The sequence below is a fragment of the Heterodontus francisci genome, chromosome 36 (genome assembly GCF_036365525.1).
Source record: "Heterodontus francisci isolate sHetFra1 chromosome 36, sHetFra1.hap1, whole genome shotgun sequence".
Taxonomy (NCBI): Eukaryota; Metazoa; Chordata; class Chondrichthyes; order Heterodontiformes; family Heterodontidae; genus Heterodontus; species Heterodontus francisci.
The window spans coordinates 49,927,876-49,946,903 of record NC_090406.1 but is presented as its reverse complement, the minus strand read 5'-3'; the positions used below and the strand labels follow the sequence as shown (position 1 = coordinate 49,946,903).

The 19,028-nt window shown below is 46.4% G+C and overlaps 1 long non-coding RNA gene across 1 annotated transcript in view; it reads left to right on the top strand.

The window, feature by feature from the left end:
- LOC137351807 (uncharacterized) overlaps positions 1-19,028 on the top strand; it is a 78,108-nt gene that overhangs the window by 5,698 nt on the left and 53,382 nt on the right. Inside the window, exon 2 of the long non-coding RNA XR_010969574.1 lies at positions 8,530-8,629. This is a non-coding gene — a long non-coding RNA (uncharacterized lncRNA). The remainder of the gene's footprint in view (positions 1-8,529; positions 8,630-19,028) is intronic.

The following is a 19,028-nucleotide window of genomic DNA, read 5'->3' as shown; positions in this document are numbered from 1 at the left end:
TACACCAGATCAAACGATGTTTGTCAGCAAGTTGCACAAATGCCTATTTTGACCTAAAGAAAACCACCCAGCCAGTCGTGGATGTCAGCCCAGTTGGCTTAGGTACAGTTCTCGTACAGAAAGACAAGACAGGTAACCCATCAATCACTGCATTAATGCCTGTAGAACGTTATTTGGAAACAGAGAGAAAAGCACATGCAATCACATGGGTTGTTATCTCTACCTATATGGAAGCAAGTTTAAAGTAATAACCAATCATAGACCACTAGTGAGCTTGTTTGAAAATACACGTAGCAAACCACCCACTAAAATAGAACGTTGGATACTCAGACTACAAGAGTGCGAGTTCCAGGTTGAGTATCAGCCAGGCAAGCTCAACCCAGCAGACTATCTTTCATGACATCCACTGCCGAAAGTCAGTCCTACTAGTCGTGAGGAAAAGATTGCTGAACAACGTCTTAACCACGTAAGCATAAATGCAGTGCTAAAGTCGGTAAAACTAGCTGACATCAAAGCGGCAACCAAACAAGATGAGGCTTTGCAACTATATATGAATGCTATAGAATCACAAATCTGGAAAGACGCGATCAAGAAAGCGTCTACAAGTGAAATTGCTCACATACGACAAGGTCTTCGCAACGTTCAGAATGACCTCACCGTTACAACCACATCTGATCTCATATTGCGCAACAACTGTATTTTCATTCCACACTCATTGAGGGAATGTGTTGTCGATATAGCACATGAAGGACACCAGGAAGTTGTCAAGACCAAAAAACTCCTCAGGAAAAAGGTATGGTTCCCAGAAATTGACCACATGGTAGAACACAAAATCAATCAATATTTGCCATGTCAATGTCAAATCTTCATGATCCTCTCAAAATGTCCGAACTACCTCTGGGACCATGGACTGAAGTTCGCATTGACTTTGCAGATTTGCCCACAGGTGAACACTTGCTTGTTGTCACTGAGAACTACAGCAGATTCCCGATCATGGAATTAGTTTTGTCAACTTCAACAAAGCAGTCATCCCAAAGCTTGACCAGATCTTCGCCTTGTTTGGAATCCATCAAACGGTAAGAACTGACAATCGTCCCCCATTCAACAGCGATGAATTCCGTAAATTCACAAACTACCTATGATTCACTCACAGAAAAAATCACATATTGGCCAGGAGCCAATAGTGAAGTCGAGAGATTTATGGAAACTGTGAAAAAAGTAGTACATACAGCTACAGCTGAGAACAAGTCATGGAAGCAAGAGCTGTATCACTTTCTTCGTAATTACAGAATGATTCCTCACTCGACTGGAAAACCCTCCAGCTACACTCATCTTTGCACATCCTATGCGCACAGGCCTTCTTCAGCTAGCCCATGGAGCTAATGATCAACATGTACGTGAACGTGATCAAGAAGAGAAGGATCGAATGAAAGTGCGTGCAGAGCGAAACATGAAATTTAGAGCTTCACTGCTTAAGACAGGAGATGAAGTACTTGTGAAACATAATGGTCATGTTAGAAAACAAACAACTCCTTATGACATCCTATCATTTGTTGTGACCAACACAAAAGGATCAATGATCACTGCTCAGTGCAGTTCACAAATCAGCGCAAGAACTGCATCATTCTTTAAAGCACTGAAAACAGCACTCACAAACATTGAATCCAATTCCAAAGTAGACCCCTCAGATGAAGAATATGAGTCAAATGACACTACATCTGATGTCAGACGATATGAGAGAAAACGTCCATCATACTTAAGTGACTATGTTTTTTTAAAATTTGTTCATAGGATGTGGGCGTCTTTGGCTAGCATTTATTGCCCACCCCTAATTGTCCTTGAGAAGGTGGTGGTGAGCTGCCCTCTTGAACCACTGCAGTCCTTGGAATGTAAGTACACCCACAGTGCTGTTAGGAAGGGAGTTCCAGGATTTTGACCCAACGACCGTGAAGGAATGGCGATATAGTTCCAAGTCACGGTGGTGTGTAACTTGGAGGGGAACCTGCAGGTGGTGATGTTCCTATGCATCTGCTGCCCTTGTCCTTCCAGGAGGTAGAGGTCGCAGGTTTGGAAGGTGCTGTCTAAGGAGCCTTGATGAGTTGCTGCAGTGCATCTTGTACAAGGTACACACTGCTGCCACTGTGCGTCAGTGGTGAAGGTGGTGAATGTTGAAGGTGATGGATGGGGTGCCAATCAAGTGGACTGCTTTGTCCTGGATGGTGTCAAATTTCTTGAGTGTTGTTGGAGCTGTACCCATCCAGGCAAGTGGAAAATATTCCATCACACTCCTGACTTGTGCCTTGTAGATGGTGGGCAGGCTTTGGGGAGACAGGAAGTAAGTTACTCGCCGCAGAATTCCCAGCCCCTGACATGCTCTTGCAACCACAGTATTTATGTGGCTGGTTTCGTTAAGTTTCTGGTCAATGGTAACCCCCACCAGGATGTTGATCGTGGGGGATTCAGCGATGGTAATGCCATTGAACATCAAGGGGAGATGGTTAGATTCGCTCTTGTTGGAGTGGCATGGACAGAGTGGATAGTCAGAAGCTTTTTCCCAGGGTGGAAGAGTCAGTTACTAGGGGACATAGGTTTAAGGTGCGAGGGGCAAAGTTTAGAGGAGATGTGCGAGGCACGTTTTTTACACAGAGGGTGGTGAGTGCCTGGAACTTGCTGCCGGGGGAGGTGCTGGAAGCAGGTACGATAGCAACGTTTAAGAGGCATCTTGGCAAATACATGAATAGGATGGGAATAGAGGGATACGGACCCCGGAAGTGCAGAAGGTTTTAGTTTAGACAGGCATCATGATCGGCGCAGGCTTGGAGGGCCGAATGGCCTGTTCCTGTGCTGTACTGTTCTTCGTTCTTTGACATCACAATGTTCAGCACCCACTGGAATGACAGGGAATAAGATTGGCCTACAACACTTTCTGCCTGATAAGCAAGCCTGCAAGGGAGTCTGAAAGGGGCTTCACACAAGATATATTTCTGTTTGTTCGCATTCTCTCTTTCATTTTCTCCTTCAGACGGGGAGAAATGCACAGGTGGTTTTGGAGTGCATATGCAAGAATGCAAGGAACATGGCAAATAAGTTTGGTGATCTGTAGGTACAAATTGCCATATGGGATTATGATCTGGTGACAATAACGTAGAGGTTGTTCAAACAAGTGCAGGAATGGGAATCTAGTATCCCTGGATACAATATATTCAAAAGGAGCAGGGAAGGAAGAAATGGAGAGGGGATGGTGGCAGTATTGATCAGAGATTCTTTTGCAGCCCTGGAAAGAGATGATGTTCTTGAGGGTTCAAAGACCAAATCTATTTGATTAGACTGAAGGAACAATAAAGGAGATGTTAAACTGCTTGGTGCTACTAAAGACCACAAAATACTAGGAAGGAGATGGAGAAGACAAATTGCAGGCAAATTTCAGAAAGATGCAAAAACAATAAAGTAGTTAGAATGGGGTCTTGAATTATTCTGATATAGATTGTTGGAAAACAATGTAAAGGGCAAAGAGTTGGAGGAATTCCTGAAAAGTGTACATGACAACTTTCTTGATCAATTCCAACGATGAAGGAAGCAGTGCTAGATCTAGTTCGGGGGAATCAAATTGGGGCAAGTGGAACATGTTTCAATGGGGGAAGCATTTGCGAAACAGCGATCACAAGTAATTCTGGAAAGGGCCAAGGAACAATCAAAAGTGAAAATACTCAACTGGAGGAGGGCTAACTTCAGGCAGTTGAAAGGTAGATTGGAAACAAAGACTGGTAGGTAAGACAGTAGTAGACTATAAAGTAGTTGGCAGAAAAATAAGGCTTATGACAATTGCAAGGTTCATAGTGGAGTAGAGAAGCTGAATATAGAAAATATATAATCATCTTGAAAAGAATAAGTTCATTTGCGATAGTCAGCACGGTTTTGTGAAAGGTAGGTCGTGCCTCACAAACCTTATTGAGTTTTTCGAGAAGGTGACCAAACAGGTGGATGAGGGTAAAACCGTGGATGTGGTGTATATGGATTTCAGTAAGGCGTTTGATAAGGTTCCCCACGGTAGGCTATTGCAGAAAATACGTAAGTATGGGGTTGAAGGTGATTTAGAGCTTTGGATCAGAAATTGGCTAGCTGAAAGAAGACAGAGGGTGGTGGTTGATGACAAATGTTCATCCTGGAGTTTAGTTACTAGTGGTGTACCGCAAGGTTCTGTTTTGGGGCCACTGCTGTTTGTCATTTTTATAAATGACCTGGATGAGGGTGTAGAAGGGTGGGTTAGTAAATTTGCGGATGACACGAAGGTCGGTGGAGTTGTGGATAGTGTCGAAGGGTGTTGTAGGGTACAGAGGGACATAGATAGGCTGCAGAGCTGGGCTGAGAGATGGCAAATGGAGTTTAATGCGGAGAAGTGTGAGGTGATTCACTTTGGAAGGAGTAACAGGAATGCAGAGTACTGGGCTAATGGGAAGATTCTTGGTAGTGTAGATGAACAGAGAGATCTTGGTGTCCAGGTACATAAATCCCTGAAAGTTGCTACCCAGGTTAATAGGGCTGTTAAGAAGGCATATGATGTGTTAGCTTTTATTCGTAGGGGGATCGAGTTTCGGAGCCACGAGGTCATGATGCAGCTGTACAAAACTCTGGTGAGGCCGCACCTTGAGTATTGCATGCAGTTCTGGTCACCGCATTATAGGAAGGATGTGGAAGCTTTGGAAAGGGTGCAGAGGGGATTTACTAGGATGTTGCCTGGTATGGAGGGAAGGTCTTACGAGGAAAGGCTGAGGGACTTGAGGTTGTTTTCGTTAGAGAGAAGGAGGAGGAGAGGTGACTTAATAGAGACATATAAGATAATCAGAGGGTTAGATAGGGTGGATAGTGAGAGTCTTTTTCCTCGGATGATGATGGCAAACACGAGGGGACATAGCTTTAAGTTGAGGGGTGAAAGATATAGGGCAGATGTCAGAGGTAGTTTCTTTACGCAGAGAGTAGTAGGGGCGTGGAACGCCCTGCCTGCAACAGTAGTAGACTCGCCAACTTTAAGGGCATTTAAGTGGTCATTGGATAGACATATGGATGAAAATGGAATAGTGTAGGTCAGATGGTTTCACAGGTCGGCGCAACATCGAGGGCCGAAGGGCCTGTACTGCGCTGTAATGTTCTAATTCTAATTCTAACTGAAAAAGAAAATAAGATAGGCAAAGAGAGTATGAAGAAAGATTAATGGCTAACAGAAAACGGAACACTGAAATCTTTTGGAAATGTATAAATAGTAAAATGATAGTCAAAGGAAGTGTGTGGGCAATTAGAGACCAAAAAGGAGATCTTCCTGTGGAGGTGGAGGTCTTGGATGAGGTATTAAATGAGTACTTTGGATCTGTCATCACAAAAGAAGAGGATGTTGCCAATGTCACAGTAAAGAAGGAGGTAGTAGAGAAAGTGGATATAATAAAAATAAAGAGGAGATACTTAAAAGGTTAGCAATTTTAAAGTAGAATAGGCACCTGGTCCAAATGGAATGCATCCTACATTACTGAGGGAAGTAAGGGTGGAAATATCGGAGGCTCTGGTTGCAATCTTTCAAACCTCTTTATATATGACAGTGGTGCCAGAGGACTGAAGGATTGGAAATGTTGCACTTCTGTTCAAAAAAAGAGTAGGAGACATTTGTCAATGACAGGCCAGTCAGCCTAATATCGGTGGTGAGGAACTTCTGGAGACAATAATCCAGGACAAAATTACTTATCACTTGGAAAAATATGGGTTAATACATGATAGCCAGCACAGATTTGTTAAAGGCAAATTGTGTTTGACTAACTCGATTGCATTCTTTAAAGAAGTAATGGAGATGGTTGATGATGTAGTACAGTTGATGTTGTGTATGTGGACTTTCAGAGGTATTTGATAAAGTACCACCTAATAGACTGGTTAGAAAAATCAAAGCCCATGGGATTAAAGGGACAGTGGCAGTGTGGATGTGAAATTGCCTAAAAAACAGAAAGCAGAAAGTACTGGTTTCCTGTTGTTTATCAGAATGGAGGGATGTAGATAATGATGTCTCCCAGGGGGTTGATATTAGCACCACTCTTCTTTTTGATTTGTAGGAATGAATTGGACTTGGATATACAGCCTATAATTTCAACATTTGCAAAGGACACAAAGCTTGGAAATGTAATAAAAAATGATGCAGATAGTAACAGGGTGTAAAGGGCAGATACATGGCCGATGAAACTTGAAGAAATATGAAGGAAGAATGAGGATGGGCAATATGAACTAAATGGTACAATTTTAAAAGGAGTGCAGGAACAGAGAGGGCTGCAGTCCCATTACAGTCTCAGAATAAATCTAGTGATTAAATTTGACATTTTATTCTCTTTTTGCTTGCTATAAACACGGCCAACGCCGATGAGCAAGCCTGCACCACACAGCATCCTGTATTGCACACCAGCACTGCTGCACAAACCCCATGGGATCTAGATCATGGGCAAGTGAAACAGGGTTGATTCCAAGGGCACAGATGATGAGGAGGAAGTGGCAATTTACAGTTTCTGGCTCAGCACAGTTCCTGCGTCTGTTGCAACACTGAGGGTATGTCCAGCAGTAGTGCCATGCTGAGGAAGTAACAGTCTTTGATTCCTTGTTAGATCACCAGCTATTTCCTAATCAGTTTCATTTGCTGGTTCTGCTAGCCTGTTGCTCAGACTGTAAGGTGAGGAACATGAGGCAATTGAAGTTACTTAGCAATGTAGGAAATGGCATTACCCCGATCTCCTGGGCAGGTTGCACAATAAGGTGGCACCTCTGATAGCTGAAGTGTTGCTTTCAGACCCCAGTGTGAAGTATATTCTAGTTATAGCACAAGTACTATCATGCTCTGGTCCATGACTAGCACAAGAATGTCATGAGGCATCGGTACACATCATAGCTTAGATCTCCAGCAGCCAACAGTTGACTGCAGTCAAATTAAATCACCGTGAGAGGTTCTGGTGAAGCAGGCATGGATCGGCATGACAGCGCAGGTGTTTGCATACCAGCTGAACTCAGAACAGGTAAAATTCCTTTCAGGTAACGTGCAGCATAGCACCAGCACTCTGCATTGCAATGTGGGCGGAGTGGAGGAGCTGCTGGGCTCCAGAAAGTGAGTCAACCCTTAACATTGTGTTGTCCCAGCACGCCGCTGGCAATAGGCCAATGGGAAAAGTGCTACATCTTTTCGTCAGCCTGAGAAAGTATCTGGATCCTGGGTAAAACAATGGATAGTCAAATGGTGAACACAGTTATCCCCAACAAATTGATTGACATAATTAGCCCAGCATCTACAGCCTTTTCAGGGAAGCTACCACTTGTGTGAAAATGTGCTTCCTGATTTCAATCCTGAATATGCCGATGCTCTAATTTTAATATTTTGTCTACTTGTACCTGATTCCGCCTCGAGAGTATCTCCTTTCTCCATAGATACCCTAGCAAATCCTTTCATCAATTTAAACAGTAGACCATCCCATTAGCTCATATACTCAAGGGAACACAAGCCAAATTTATGCAACCTGGCTTCATAATTTAACCCCTTAAGCCCCAATATCATTCTGGTGAATCTACACAGATCAACCACCAAAGCCAATATATACTTCCTGAGATGTGGTGCCCAAACTGAACGTAGTATTCCAGATGGGATCGGACCAAGGCTCTGGACAAGCGAAGTATCAGTTCCTCACTTTGTATCGCAGCCCCCTTGAGATAAAGGAAAATATTCCTTTCACCTTTTCGATTGCTTTTTGTTCCTGTGCACTAGCTTTTAGTGATTTTTTAACTTGGGCTCATAAATCTCTCTACTCCTCTAGTGTTTCTCACTATTTAGAAAATTCGCCGATCTATATTTCTTGGCTCTGATGTGGATGACCTTACACTTGTCCACATTGAACTCTATTTATTAGAGGTTTTCCCACTCGCTTTGTTTGTCTATATCTCTTTTCAACTTCCTGCTCCCATCTGCACTATTTACTGTCCCTCCTGATTTAGTGTCATCTGCAAAATTGGGTATACAACTCGAGATTCGTTCATGAAAATCATGTATAAATATGGTGAAAAATTGAGGGTCCGGAACAGATCCCTGGGTCACTGACCACTTGTCACAACCCGTCAATCAGAGTAGTGGTGATCTGCGCAAGGGCAGGTCCTCTGTTCATTACCGCATGCCTCAGGCTCTGTGCTTTCCTCGACAGTTGCTAGTTACAGCCTTCCATTTTTTAACTTCCATGAGAAATGAGCAATAGAATCAGAATACGTTATCCCCATTCTCTGGGGGTTACATTGGGCCAGGAAACAGTCTTTTTTAAGCAGCACACTGCCACAAAGGAGTGAAAATGGGGTTCAAGATGCACATGCACACTTCTGATAGGAAGTGCACAGCACACCATCTCGGTAAAGGGTGCACACAGAGAAGCCTGTGACCACGGGTGTCATGTAGAGTAGCAAGATAACGAAAAAAAAATCAACATGTAACGCTGATTTGACACCAGCACTGCCATTTTCATATTCCCCCTCCAGACAACAGCCTGTCTGAACCACATACAACTGAATGTGATGATAAAAGGAGTGAAGGAACCACCTACCAGCACTATTTAAAGAGAACATGAACTACTTATAGGTCAGTTGCCGTATTGTTTCTTCTGGCTGTTGGTGCAATTGCCTGTGTTTTTAGCGTTTTCCTATACTTGGCTAAAGTTTAACAGTCTGGCTGTTTGAATAGGCCATTTCAGAGGACAGTTAAGAGACACATGTAGGCCAGACCAGGTAAGGACAGCAGATTCCCTTCTCGAAAGGACATGAATGAACCAGATGGGTTTTTAATGACAATCAATGATAATTGCATGTTATTATTACTGAGATTAGTTTTCAATTCTAGATTTTTAATTAATAAATTGAATTTGAACACCATGAACTGCTATTGCAGGATTTGAACCTATGATACCAGGGTCTCTAGTTTAGTGACATTACCACCACACCATTATCGCCCCTAATTAATCATCAATGAGAGAAAGAAGAGAGGTCACTCAGAGCAAGACAAGCTGCGAGAAGAGGAAGGCTCTCAGCAGGAGGGCACATCCACTGAGGGATTTTAGGGAGCAATTCTCTTACCTCATCCTCAGCGAAGACTAATGCTTGAGACATCTTTGCTTCACAAAAGAGGTTGTGACTGAAACATGCCTACTGCTACTGCCACAACCTTTATGCGTCTGGCTCCTTTCAGACAGCTGCTGGAGATATAAGCAACATCTCTGCATGAGGGAGGTCACTGAAGCTTCATCTCTGTCTCTTTTGCCAGAGACAAGCAGCCACAGTGAGGTTTTGGGAGGATTACAGGTTTCCTCATTGTGCAGATGCCATTGACTACACACACATTCCCCATGGTGCAGGATGCCATTGACTACACACACATTCCTCATGGTGCAGGATACCATTGACTACACGCAAATTCCCCATGGTGCAGGATGCCATTGACTACACACACTTTCCCTATGGTGCAGGATGACATTGACTACACACACATTCCCCATGGTGCAGGATGACATTGACTACACACACATTCCCTATGGTGCAGGATGCCATTGACTACACATTCCCCATGGTGCAGGATGCCATTGACTACACACACATTCCCCATGGTGCAGGATGCCATTGACTACACACACATTCCCCATGGTGCAGGATGCCATTGACTACACACACATTCCCCATGGTTTAAGATGACATTGACTACACACACTTTCCCTATGGTGCAGGATGACATTGACTACACACACATTCCCCATGGTGCAGGATGACATTGACTACACACACTTTCCCTATGGTGCAGGATAACATTGACTACACACACATTCCCCATGGTGCAGGATGCCATTGACTACACACACATTCCCCATGGTGCAGGATGCCATTCACGACACACACATTCCCCATGGTGCAGGATGCCATTGACTACACACACATTCCCCATGGTGCAGGATGACATTGACTACACACACATTCTCTATGGTGCAGGATGCCATTGACTACACACACATTCCCCATGGTGCAAGATGACATTGACTACACACACTTTCCCTATGGTGCAGGATGACATTGACTACACACACATTCCCCATAGTGCAGGATGACATTGACTACACACACATTCCCCATGGTGCAAGATGACATTGACTACACACACTTTCCCTATGGTGCAGGATGACATTGACTACACACACATTCCCCATGGTGCAGGATGACATTGACTACACACACATTCCCCATGGTGCAAGATGACATTGACTACACACACTTTCCCTATGGTGCAGGATGACATTGACTACACACACATTCCCCATGGTGCAGGATGACATTGACTACACACACATTCCCCATGGTGCAGGATGACATTGACTACACACACATTCCCTATGGTGCAGGATACCATTGACTACACACACATTCCTCATGGTGCAGGATGACATTGACTACACATTCCCCATGGTGCAGGATGCCATTGACTACACACACATTCCCCATGGTGCAGGATACCATTGACTACACACACATTCCTCATGGTGCAGGATGACATTGACTACACACACATTCCCCATGGTTTAAGATGACATTGACTACACACACTTTCCCGATGGTGCAGGATGACATTGACTACACACACATTCCCCATGGTGCAGGATGACATTGACTACACACACTTTCCCTATGGTGCAGGATGACATTGACTACACACACATTCTCTATGGTGCAGGATGCCATTGACTACACACACATTCCCCATGGTGCAGGATGACATTGACTACACACACATTCCCTATGGTGCAGGATGCCATTGACCTCACACACATTCTCCATGGTGCAGGATGCCATTGACCTCACACACATTCCCGATGGTGCAGGATGACATTGACTACACACACATTCCCTATGGTGCAGGATGACATTGACTACACACACATTCCCCATGGTGCAGGATGCCATTGACCTCACACACATTCCCCATGGTGCAGGATGACATTGACTACACACACATTCCCTATGGTGCAGGATGACATTGACTGCACACACATTCCCCATGGTGCAGGATGACATTGACGACACACACATTCCCGATGGTGCAGGATGACATTGACTACACACACATTCCCCATGGTGCAGGATGCCATTGACCTCACACACATTCTCCATGGTGCAGGATGCCATTGACCTCACACTCATTCCCCATGGTGCAGGATGACATTGACTACACACACATTCCCCATGGTGCACGATGACATTGACTACACACACATTCCCTATGGTGCAGGTTGCCATTGACTACACACACATTCCCCATGGTGCAGGATGCCAGTCACAACACACACTTTACCCATGGTGCAGGATGCCATTGATTGCACACACATTTCCATGGTGCAGGATGCCATTCACTACACACACATTCCCGATGGTGCAGGATGCCATTGATTGCACACACATTCCCTTTGGTGCAGATGCCATTCACTACACACACATTCCCCATGGTGCAGGATGCCATTCACTACACACACATTCACTATGGTGCAGGATGCCATTGACTGCACACACATTCCCCCTGGTGCAGATGCCATTCACTGCACACAAATTCCCCATGGTGCAGATTCCATTCACGACACACACATTCACTATGGTGCAGGATGCCATTGACTGCACACACATTCCCCATGGTGCAGGATTCCATTCACGACACACACATTCACTATGGTGCAGGATGCCATTGACTGCACACACATTCCCCATGGTGCAGGATGCCAGTCACTACACACACATTCCCCATGGTGCAGGATTCCATTCACTACACACACATTCACTATGGTGCAGGATGCCATTGACTGCACACACATTCCCCATGGTGCAGGATGACATTGACTACACACACATTCCCTATGGTGCAGGATGACATTGACGACACACACATTCCCCATGGTGCAGGATGACATTGACTACACACACATTCCCCATGGTGCTGGATGCCATTGACGACACATAAATTCCCCATGGTGCACGATGACATTGACTACACACACATTCCCCATGGTGCACGATGACATTGACTACACACACATTCCCGATGGTGCAGGATGCCATTGACTACACACACTTTCCCCATGGTGCAGGATGCCATTGACGACACACAAATTCCCCATGGTGCACGATGACATTGACGACACACACATTCCCTATGGTGCAGGATGCCATTGACTCCACACACATTCCCCATGGTGCAGGATGACATTGACGACACACACTTTCCCTATGGTGCAGGATGACATTGACTACACACACATTCCCCATGGTGCAGGATGCCATTCACTGCACACACATTCCCCATGGTGCAGGATTCCATTCACGACACACACATTCCCTATGGTGCACGATGCCAGTCACTACACACACATTCCCCATGGTGCAGGATGCCATTGATTACAAACACATTCCCCATGGTGCAGGATTCCATTCACTACACACACATTCCCCATGGTTCAGGATGACATTGATTACAAACACATTCCCCATGGTGCAGGATTCCATTCACTACACACACATTCCCCATGGTTCAGGATGACATTGACTACACACACATTCCCTATGGTGCAGGATGCCATTGACTACACACACATTCCCCATGGTGCAGGATGCCATTGACTACACACACATTCCCCATAGTGACGGATGCCATTCACGACACACACATTCCCCATGGTGCCGGATGATATTCACTACACAAACATTCCCGATGGTGCAGGATGCCATTGACTGCACACACATTCCCCATGGTGCAGGATTCCATTCACTGCACACACATTCCCCATGGTGCCGGATGCCATTGATTGCACACACATTCCCCATGGTGCAGGATGCCATTCACTGCACACACATTCACTATGGTGCAGGATGCCATTGACTGCACACACATTCCCCATGGTGCAGGATGCCATTCACTGCACACACATTCACTATGGTGCAGGATGCCATTTACTACACACACATTCCCCATGGTGCAGGATACCATTGACTACACACACATTCCCCATGGTGCAGGATGCCATTGACTACACACACTTTCCCTATGGTGCAGGATGACATTGACTACACACACATTCCCCATGGTGCAGGATGACATTGACTACACACACTTTCCCTATGGTTCAGGATGACATTGACTACACACACATTCCCCATGGTGCAGGATGACATTGACTACACACACATTCCCCATGGTTTAAGATGACATTGACTACACACACTTTCCCTATGGTGCAGGATGACATTGACTACACACACATTCCCCATGGTGCAGGATGACATTGACTACACACACTTTCCCTATGGTTCAGGATGACATTGACTACACACACATTCCCCATGGTGCAGGATGACATTGACTACACACACATTCTCTATGGTGCAGGATGCCATTGACCACACACATTCCCCATGGTGCAAGATGACATTGACTACACACACTTTCCCTATGGTGCAGGATGACATTGACTACACACACATTCCCCATGGTGCAGGATGACATTGACTACACACACATTCTCTATGGTGCAGGATGCCATTGACTACACACACATTCCCCATGGTGCAGGATGTCATTCACTGCACACACATTCCCCATGGTGCAGGATGCCATTGACCTCACACACATTCCCCATGGTGCAGGATGCCATTGACTACACACACATTCTCTATGGTGCAGGATGCCATTGACTACACACACATTCCCCATGGTGCACGATGCCATTGACTACACACACATTCCCCATGGTGCAGGATGCCATTGACCTCACACACATTCCCCATGGTGCAGAATGCCATTGACTAAACACAAATTCCCCATGGTGCACGATGACATTGACTACACACACATTCCCCATGGTGCAGGATGACATTGTCTACACACACATTCCCTATGGTGCAGGATGACATTGACTACACACACATTCCCCATGGTGCAGGATGCCATTGACCTCACACACATTCTCCATGGTGCAGGATGCCATTGACCTCACACACATTCCCCATGGTGCAGGATGACATTGACTACACACACATTCCCTATGGTGCAGGATGACATTGACTACACACACATTCCCCATGGTGCATGATGACATTGACTACACACACATTCCCTATGGTGCAGGATGACATTGACTGCACACACATTCCCCATGGTGCAGGATGACATTGACTACACACACATTCCCCATGGTGCAGGATGCCATTGACCTCACACACATTCTCCATGGTGCAGAATGCCATTGACCTCACACTCATTCCCCATGGTGCAGGATGACATTGACTACACACACATTCCCCATGGTGCACGATGACATTGACTACACACACATTCCCTATGGTGCAGGTTGCCATTGACTACACACACATTCCCCATGGTGCAGGATGCCAGTCACTACACACACTTTACCCATGGTGCAGGATGCCATTGACCTCTCACACATTCCCCATGGTGCAGGATGACATTGACTACACACACATTCCCTATGGTGCAGGATGACATTGACTACACACACATTCCCCATGGTGCAGGATGCCAGTCACTACACACACTTTACCCATGGTGCAGGATGCCATTGATTGCACACACATTCCCCATGGTGCAGGATGCCATTCACTACACACACATTCACTATGGTGCAGGATGCCATTGACTGCACACACATTCCCCCTGGTGCAGGATGCCAGTCACTACACACACTTTACCCATGGTGCAGGATGCCATTGACCTCACACACATTCCCCATGGTGCAGGATGACATTGACTACACACACATTCCCTATGGTGCAGGATGACATTGACTACACACACATTCCCCATGGTGCAGGATGCCAGTCACTACACACACTTTACCCATGGTGCAGGATGCCATTGATTGCACACACATTCCCCATGGTGCAGGATGCCATTCACTACACACACATTCACTATGGTGCAGGATGCCATTGACTGCACACACATTCCCCCTGGTGCAGATGCCATTCACTGCACACACATTCCCCATGGTGCAGGATTCCATTCACGACACACACATTCCCTATGGTGCACGATGCCATTCACTACACACACATTCACTATGGTGCAGGATGCCATTCACGACACACACATTCCCCGTGGTGCAGGATGCCATTGATTACAAACACATTCCCCATGGTGCAGGATGCCATTGACTACACACACATTCCCTATGGTGCAGGATGCCATTGACTACACACACATTCCCCATGGTGCAGGATGCCATTGACTACACACACATTCCCCATAGTGACGGATGCCATTCACTACATACACATTCCCCATGGTGCAGGATGCCATTGACTACACACACATTCCCTATGGTGCAGGATGCCATTGACTACACACACATTCCCCATGGTGCAGGATGCCATTGACTACACACACATTCCCCATAGTGACGGATGCCATTCACTGCACACACATTCCCCATGGTGCCGGATGCCATTGATTGCACACACATTCCCCATGGTGCAGGATGCCATTGACTGCACACACATTCCCCATGGTGCAGGCTGCCATTCACGACACACACATTCACTATGGTGCAGGATGCCATTTACTACACACACATTCCCCATGGTGCAGGATGCCATTCACTACACACACATTCACTACGGTGCAGGATGCCTTTGACTGCACACACATTCCCCATGGTGCAGGATGCCATTGATTGCACACACATTCCCCATGGTGCAGGATGCCATTGATTGCACACACATTCCCCATGGTGCAGGATGCCATTCACTACACACACATTCACTATGGTGCAGGATGCCATTGACTGCACACACATTCCCCATGGTGCAGGATGCCATTCACTACACACACATTCACTATGGTGCAGGATGCCATTTACTACACACACATTCCCCATGGTGCAGGATGCCATTCACTACACACACATTCACTATGGTGCAGGATGCCATTGACTGCACACACATTCCCCATGGTGCAGGAAGCCATTCACTACACACACATTCACTATGGTGCAGGATGCCATTTACTACACACACATTCCCCATGGTGCAGGATGCCATTCACTACACACACATTCACTACGGTGCAGGATGCCATTGACTGCACACACATTCCCCATGGTGCAGGATGCCATTGATTGCACACACATTCCCGATGGTGCAGGATGCCATTGATTGCACACACATTCCCCATGGTGCAGATGCCATTCACTACACACACATTCCCCATGGTGCAGGATGACATTGACTACACACACATTCCCTATGGTGCAGGATGCCATTCACTACACACACATTCACTATGGTGCAGGATGCCATTGACTGCACACACATTCACTATGGTGCAGGATGCCATTGACTGCACACACATTCCCCATGGTGCAGGATGCCAGTCACTACACACACATTCCCCATGGTGCAGGATGCCATTCACTACACACACATTCACTATGGTGCAGGATGCCATTGACTGCACACACATTCCCCATGGTGCAGGATGCCATTCACTACACACACATTCACTATGGTGCAGGATGCCATTGACTGCACACACATTCCCCATGGTGCAGGATGCCAGTCACTACACACACATTCCCCATGGTGCAGGATGACATTGACTACACACACATTCCCTATGGTGCAGGATGACATTGACTACACACACATTCCCCATGGTGCAGGATGCCATTGACGACACATAAATTCCCCATGGTGCACGATGACATTGACTACACACACATTCCCCATGGTGCAGGATGCCATTGACTACACACAAATTCCCCATGGTGCACGATGACATTGACTACACACACATTCCCTATGGTGCAGATGCCATTGACTACACACACTTTCCCCATGGTGCAGGATGCCATTGACGACACAGAAATTCCCCATGGTGCACGATGACATTGACTACACACAAATTCCCCATGGTGCAGGCTGCCATTCACGACACACACAATCACGATGGTGCAGGATGCCATTGATTGCACACACATTCCCCATGGTGCAGATGCCATTCACTACACACACATTCCCGATGGTGCAGGATGCCATTGATTGCACACACATTCCCCATGGTGCAGATGCCATTCACTACACACACATTTACGATGGTGCAGGATGACATTGACTACACACACATTCCCCATGGTGCAGGATGCCATTGACCTCACACACATTCTCCATGGTGCAGGATGCCATTGACCTCACACACATTCCCCATGGTGCAGGATGACATTGACTACACACACATTCCCTATGGTGCAGGATGACATTGACTACACACACATTCCCCATGGTGCAGGATGACATTGACTACACACACATTCCCTATGGTGCAGGATGACATTGACTACACACACATTCCCCATGGTGCAGGATGACATTGACGACACACACATTCCCGATGGTGCAGGATGAAATTGACTACACACACATTCCCCATGGTGCAGGATGCCATTGACCTCACACACATTCTCCATGGTGCAGGATGCCATTGACCTCACACTCAATCCCCATGGTGCAGGATGACATTGACGACTCACACATTCCCCATGGTGCAGGATGACATTGACGACACACACATTCCCCATGGTGCTGGATGCCATTGACGACACATAAATTCCCCATGGTGCACGATGACATTGACAACACACACATTCCCCATGGTGCAGGATGCCATTGACTACACACACTTTCCCCATGGTGCACGATGACATTGACTACACACACATTCCCCATGGTGCAGGATGCCATTGACTACACACACTTTCCCCATGGTGCAGGATGCCATTGACGACACACAAATTCCCCATGGTGCACGATGACATTGACTGCACACAAATTCCCCCTGGTGCACGATGACATTGACGACACACACATTCCCTATGGTGCAGGATGCCATTGACTTCACACACATTCCCCATGGTGCAGGATGACATTGACGACACACACTTTCCCTATGGTGCAGGATGACATTGACTACACACACATTCCCCATGGTGCAGGATACCATTCACTACACACACATTCCCCATGGTTCAGGATGACATTGACTACACACACATTCCCTATGGTGCAGGATGCCATTGACTACACACACATTCCCCATGGTGCAGGATGCCATTGACTACACACACATTCCCCATAGTGACGGATGCCATTCACTACACACACATTCCCCATGGTGCCGGATGACATTCACTACACAAACATTCCCGATGGTGCAGGATGCCATTGACTGCACACACATTCCCCATGGTGCAGGATTTCATTCACTGCACACACATTCCCCATGGTGCCGGATGCCATTGATTGCACACACATTCCCCATGGTGCAGGATGCCATTCACTGCACACACATTCACTATGGTGCAGGATGCCATTGACTGCACACACATTCCCCATGGTGCAGGCTGCCATTCACGACACACACATTCACTATGGTGCAGGATGCCATTTACTACACACACATTCCCCATGGTGCAGGATGCCATTCACTACACACACATTCACTACGGTGCAGGATGCCATTGACTGCACACACATTCCCCATGGTGCAGGATGCCATTGATTGCACACACATTCCCCATGGTGCAGATGCCATTCACTACACACACATTCCCGATGGTGCAGGATGCCATTGATTGCACACACATTCCCCATGGTGCAGATGCCATTCACTCCACACACATTCCCCATGGTGCAGGATGCCAGTCACTACACACACATTCCCCATGGTGCAGGATGACATTGACTACACACACATTCCCTATGGTGCAGGATGACATTGACTACACACACATTCCCCATGGTGCAGGATGCCATTGACGACACATAAATTCCCCATGGTGCACGATGACATTGACTACACACACATTCCCCATGGTGCAGGATGCCATTGACTACACACAAATTCCCCATGGTGCACGATGACATTGACTACACACACATTCCCTATG